General features: G+C 35.0%; 1 pseudogene; it reads left to right on the top strand.

Moving 5' to 3' along the window:
* Window positions 1-2,493: 2,493 nt before the first annotated feature.
* LOC149211689 (putative protein phosphatase 2C 2 pseudogene) lies at window positions 2,494-3,592 on the top strand (annotated as a pseudogene).
* The last annotated feature ends 3,525 nt before the right edge of the window (window positions 3,593-7,117 follow it).

Here is a 7,117-nt window from a genome sequence, read left to right on the forward strand (position 1 = left end):
TTTTTGTATTTTGTAAACTCAGAAAAAGGTTCAAGACTAAGCTCCCTGTACTGGAGAAGTCTCATTCCATGTCTATCTTGACACCTTTGCCTCTCTTGAGGGCATTGTATCTGACTGCGGTCTCGCTGTAATTTTATCTCCTTTTTGTTAATAGACTAATCTTACTTAGAAAAAAAAACATGCGCCATTTAGGAAGGAAATTTCATGTGTAAATTAACCCAAAAGAAAATCATATATATATATATATATATATATATATATATATATATATATATGTTAATGAAAAGCGAAATTACTTATATTAATTTTAATAGATTGCAAGTTACTAGGAACTCTCTTCTACTTTGTGGTCTTCTAAATTACCATCCTTGATCTATGAATAGATCAACCATAAGCCCACTCAAGGTACTCTTTGTTTTCTTATTTCTTCTGGCATTTAAGCATTCGTTAGTTAGGTAGCCCTAAGTCAGGTGCTACTGATTTTAAATATACAGTGCAGGAAATTTGCAAGCTCCATAAGATATTTGAGTCCAATTTGGTTTGATAGTCCAGGAATCCAATGACAAGTCAAACGAGCCCAAATATCTAGCTTAATCCAGTAGTCTCAGCGACTTTACGAATATTATTTTATTTAACGAGACAAATGTCGATATTTAAGCTTTCATCCAGATATATTTCTTTCAGCCTCGATATAGCTAGAAAGAGATGTGGTCCAGATGTCGATAGCTAATAATATAGGATAAGGGGTCAGGCCCACTCACAATTTTCTTTTCATCAATTTTTTATTTAATAAGGGGATGGACTTTTGGCTGAGCTCTTATGAGTGCTTCTCTCCTAATGGCTCCCTCTACACTACCATTTATACTTGCTTCATTGGAATCAGAATACACATATAGCATGTACAGACATAAAACATGTTATATTCTTGAATAATATATATTTACAAAGAAATTAAACAAAATTTAATCATGCTTCCTCTCTTAAGCTTTGTCTCGCTCTACTTCTGAGACATTGTCCCCAACTTCTAATTGTACATAATGACATAGGAACATAGTTCCTATAGTTAGGAAATAGGTTAATGAACTCGACATTGTTTAGACATATATCCAAAAACTATAGACACATATCTCTACACTTGTTACTTTGTTAAAGTCTTATTTGGAAAAAATACTAGGTCACCAATAAAAACTAACCACCCAATTTTTTCTAGAACCCGAACACTTGTATTTACATAAAATTTCCTAATTTTATTTTATATAATTTACAATTGATGGAATTCCTTCCTCTTTGAAGGACTTCATGACCCTCTTGATTCTAGACAAAAATGGATTGGCTAGGGTTGATGCTTCTGCATCAGACTCCCTGGGTTGAAAATTTTCATGACCTCTTCATCACATGTTTTCAGTTCGTTCAATCCTCCTGGGCCCCATATATAATGATGTTGTTATCCACATATATAGTTGTATTGTTGTTATTATTGATCTCAATCTTCCCGGATCCCAAACTTGATTATGCTTTACCCCATATGACTTGTTGTGGTAAACTTGCACAGATAGTTGTATTCTTCTATTGGTTGTCCTTCTATTTAACAACTTTCTTATCAGCATGCACGTCCTATTAATATGATCATCCAAGTGTGCCCTCAATTGAAATTTTGGTTGTTTTCCCTCTCACCATTAGGATTTTCTAATAGAAGTTTCCTTTGAATGCTTTAACATTTTTCAACAACCTAACCAGAGCTTTCGAAAACAAAAAATAGTTGTAAGTGAAAGTTTAAAACATTTTGTAAATTATTGGGATTTTGGAAAGAGAATATTTTGGAAGCCTTCGTTAAACCATTAAAGATTTTAAAATAAAAACATATTTTGAATGTGCTTGATTAAATAAAATAAGTTTCCAAAATGTATTTTGAATAATAAAAAAAAAATTATTGAATTTTTTTTTTCAAAAAATGTATTTTGAATAAAAAAATAAACTTATTAATAATTATAGGTTTAAAGCCATTTTTTTAAACTAATATTTTTAATTATTTTTTTTTATCAATTTTGTTTAAAATATTATAATTTCTTGAATGATCAATCTACATTCTATAAAATCTAAACACCCAATTTTTTTTTTTATTAAAAACTCTAAATGTATTTATTCACTCAAAAACACAAACAACTTCACGTCACCCTTCATACTTTAGTGCCGATGGTTATTTGTCGCCATCAGCGCAGGCATGAGCGCCCACGTACCGACAATATTGATTTAATCAATTTTCATTATAAGAAATTTAACCCTCTGGAAGTTTCCTTCATGACGAGCGGGGACTTTGACCCGAGAAACGTGATAACTGATCAGGATTTCCTCTATAATTTTAGACCGTTTCACAGTGTTCCAGCTCATAGTCGGTTGTAATCGCGTACACAGGAGTTTGACGGTGCACATTTCCTATATCTGATTTGAGTTGAACAATTAAAGCCATATAAATGCTTAGCAGACACCCCAATTGGAACCACAAGGACTAACAGGCTCCGAACGATACACTCAATTGAATTTATACAGCAGCCTCCGCAGATTGTAAAAATGGCTTGCGTTGTAGCAGGGAATTCTCCCTCGGTCTTCGGCTCCTGCAGATCCCCCTTTTTGGCCGACAAGTGCCCTAAGCCTCTGCACAAGAGGCAACGCCCGCCGATGCTAGATGTTCCGCTCCAGTTGCCGGGCCTCAATGAGCCGAGCGTGGCTGTGGAGCAGCCGATGGAGGTTAATGTGGAGGATTTTCATTATGCGGTTTCGTGCAAAAAGGGTAAGCGAGAATTCATGGAAGATACCCACAAGGCCATTGTCAATGTTCTTGGCGATTCCAAACAGGCCTTCTTTGGCGTCTTTGATGGTCATAGCGGTCGGAACGCTGCAGCTTTCGCTGCCGAAAATATTGGGCAGAATATTCTGGACGCAGTGCTCAGAATGGAAAATGAAACAGAGGACATTCTTGAACAGGCCGTTAGAGATGGGTACTTAACAACAGATGCAGAATTTTTGAAGCAGGAGGTTGGTAGCGGTACAGCTTGTGTAACTGCTCTCATTATAAATGGTAACTTAGTGGTTTCCAATGCTGGGGATTGCCGGGCAGTTATTAGCAGAGACGGTGCTTCAGAAACCCTTACATGCGATCATCGAGCTGCAAGGGAGGACGAGCGGCAACGGATAGAGAATTTGGGTGGAATGGTTGACCTCCGCCACGGAGTTTGGCGAGTTCAGGGATCCCTGGCAGTATCTAGGGCAATAGGCGATTCACACATGAAAGAGTGGATAACCGCTGCACCAGACACCAGAAAGATTGAAATAACATCTGATTGCGAGTTCTTAATTTTGGCATCAGATGGGTTGTGGGATAAAGTTAGTAATCAAGAAGCAGTGGATATCGCCAGGCCTTTCTGTGTTCAGAAGCAACCTAATTTGACACCATTAGGAGGCGGCCCCATCGTTGCCTGTAAAAAGCTTGTAGAGTTAGCAGTAACCAGAAAATCCAGGGATGATGTGAGTGTGATGATAGTACAACTCCCACATTTTTGCATAAAAAAGAATTCCAGAGTGAAGTGAGGTGGGACGGGACTATTGTCAAAGGATTCTTGACTAACAACCATTTAACCCAATTGGTTGCTACCCTTTAAAAGGACCACACATTATATTGTTGGTGATGAAGCAGTGGGAACGGGGCCTTGAGTCTTTCGTCCCTTTGCGTAATCCAATAATTATATAATAAGTTGATTGTTGTAATGGGAAAATAAGTTTGATGAACAAAGTCAATTGATGAATTGAATTGATTACATAAAGTTAATTGATATAATGAAATTGATGGTATAATATGTTATTACTTTTTATTGATATAATGAAATAAATGAAATTGATGACTTAACATTTTATTGATATGTTGGAATTTACTATATTTTTATTAATTTAATATTTTTAAAATTATATATTCATTTTAATGATGGTGATTTTTTGAATTAATTTATTATTTGATTAGATAAAAATAAAAAATTATAAATTATAAGAACTTTTGTAACGTCAAAATGACCGTCATTTAGAAAGGAAATTTCATGTGTAAATTAAAAAAAAAAATGATATTATACGTCAATGAAAAGCGAAATTACTTATATTAATAGCCAAAATTACTTATATTAATAACCACTTGCGGATGACAATTTCATGTCTCAAGTGAAGTCAACGGAGCTCATCATAACCGCGATGTCTCATAATATCATATGAAGATAATATGTTCTTTATGTTAATTACACTCTCTTAATGAAGACGTAGCATACACTCTGTGACTACTCTTATACCTATCTTGTATATATACACTTAAAAATAACTATTAACTATTTACTTGACTACTGCCCTAGATTTTTTTAAAACGATTTAGATAAATTCTAGTAGTACCATTCGTTAAAAAATGTGCGCAATGTCCTTTTGGAAAACTACAAATTGCTGTTACAATAAATATAAAATATAAATTAATAAAATGCCTTTGGACTTCTAAACAATATATTTAGTGTAATAATATTCTCGTCCAGTAGTGTTTAGAGTATATTTTATGGTATATTATTTTATATTACTATGATTATTAAATTAAAAGTTGTCTCAAAGTATATTTTATGGTATATTATTTTATATGAGTATGATTATTAAATTAAAAAGTTGTTGATAAACATGCATGAATACTATTAATTTAAAAAAAAAGTGGAGAATGACCTGGTTAATGTATATTAATTATAGTTAAGTTTAATTTGATCGACTCCATGAACTTTTAGGGTTAGACAAATAATTCTAATCCAAGAGATTAAAACCATGAATTATTTTGAAAGAATGAGAAAAAAAAATATTATTGTTATTATTTTCTCCTCTAAATACACAATTATTGAAAATTGCAAAAGTGAGAAGAATTAGTTGTTTTTTTAAATTTCAAAATGTGTAACTTAGGAAGTTTTTTGCGGTTCACATAAAAATATATATTGATATATGAAAAAATCAAATATATATATATATAAAGAAAAGAGTTTAACTATCTATTTATTTCAATTATCATTTTATTGTTGTCTTTTCTTTCACTTTTACATTGAGTTAAATATATGATGCAAGATGAGAAACATTTTTTCAAAAGCATGATGACAATGTATTATAATAATAATAATAATTTATTATTATTAGTAGTTCATTTTTTATTTAATTTATATGGTGCAAATGTCTTTAAGGAAATGGAGAAACATTCTTTCAAAAGCATGATGACAACGTACCATAATAATAATAATAACTTATTCTTATTATTTTTTTGTGTAAATCAGTGATAGCCCAGCCCTACGGGTGACGTGGATAACTTAACCACGTGGTCACTCTACAGGCCCTCGGTAGGTGAACTGTCACTTTTTATGGGTTAAAGTCAAATCTCCGTAGATTCGACCTGCTTTCAATCTGCAAATATTTATTACCAACCTTCTTCCCGGTTAGGGATGGCCACCTGCCAGTTCACCAGGTCTATACGCCTCCGGCCTTTGTTAAACCCTACTCTTTGTGTTTCGGGTCATTTTACTTCCTGTTGGCTCAGTTAAGTTCTGCTCGGTGGGTTTTGGTGATGGTTCTCCGGACTCGAACCTGGTTCTGCTCCACGGTGTTTTCTATGGACATTACACTCTGCCCATGTCCTGGGTCTTACTCTGTTGCGGTTCCTGGTGGTTTGCTGTGCCTTCGGGCTTTCTTTGTTGTGTTAATGAGTTGCTTGGGCGCGCGTGACCTTGCTGGTCTTCGCCTGTGTGTAATGGTAAGTTTTTGGTTTTATATGCGCTCTCTGTCACCTGGTTTCTTCTGCTTTCGTTACTTAGCTGTGTTTACTGTACAGATTGACTGCAACTTCGGCGCTCCTGGTTTGCTGAGTTCATCTTCGCCTCCGAAGGTAACATATGGTTCTCTGATTTACTCTGTTCCTGTTCCTGTTACAATTTCTCACGGCTCTTGTGCCTTGTTCAGCTAGGGTTATCGGGTTCGGTCTCGTCGGTCTCCTTGTCAACTTGTCTGTAAGTATTATGCTTTTCTTTCGCTGCACATCTCCTTTTCTTTGCTCTCTGGTTTCAATCTACCCCTGGGTTGTCAAACTCTGTTCTAACCTCGCTCTGCTTTGTATGCAGGTTGACCTGGTGGCTAGCTGTCGAGGGTTTTGGGCACATTCAACCTTCGGATCCACTCGAACCTGACTATCCTCGCAAACTGGTAGGGTTTGCTCCTTCTTTGATGTAGCTGTAGATTACGGAGGGTTTGGTAGTTTAGGTGTTAGCTCTGTGAGGGTTGTGTTGAGTCGGCCGTGCCTCTTCCGGCGTTTCGTGACTTTTGTATCTCTGTTCTCATGTAACAATATTTAGAGTTGCGGCTTTGAAATGGCGTTTTGTATTTTGATAATATTCAGGGGTTTGTAATCTGTGTGACTTGGTAACAATCCACAGTCATGTGGCGAATTTTATTAAGTTAACCTCCCTTTCTGCATACAATACTTGTGTTATTTTTGTAAAGGAAAAAATGAAACAGTGGTTGTATTTCTTGGTACCTGTTTGCCTTTGTAACAACCGTAAAGTTCTGTGCTCTTGCTTGCTGTAGATGTATGTCCGCAACGCTTCTTTCGTTGTTTCGATACAATGGGTGTCTGTAGAATGTTTCTTGTTGTAGACTTGATTTCAAATGGATGTCTGTAGGTGTCCTTCCGTTATTTCACTTCCTGTTGCAGTTAGTGCCTATTCGTTCCTATCTCATTCTTAGAATACACAAAAAAGATTCTATACATACATATGAAAATATCAGCAATAGATTATTTCATTGGCAAAATAATATAATTGTGTTACAGAGGTTTTGTCTTGCTGTCTGTTATTCTTGTGCTGAAGGGGTCTCCCCTCCCTTTGTTTTTTTTCCTGTTTTTAAATACATGGAGAGCATAACTGCTTCCCCTATTTCAGTTTAACTGTTCAACCCGAATTTTATAACTGCCATCTAGTTTCTTTTAACAAAGAGTTAACTAAATACTATTCATCTCCTAAGCTAAAACAACTTACAATTAAAATGCTCTGAAATAAAATGAAGTAAACAATAATTA

Source organism: Pinus tabuliformis, chromosome 1_1 (genome assembly GCF_031772625.1).
Source record: "Pinus tabuliformis cultivar Carrire ecotype Pingquan chromosome 1_1, CPIR1, whole genome shotgun sequence".
In the NCBI taxonomy this organism is placed as follows: domain Eukaryota; kingdom Viridiplantae; phylum Streptophyta; class Pinopsida; order Pinales; family Pinaceae; genus Pinus; species Pinus tabuliformis.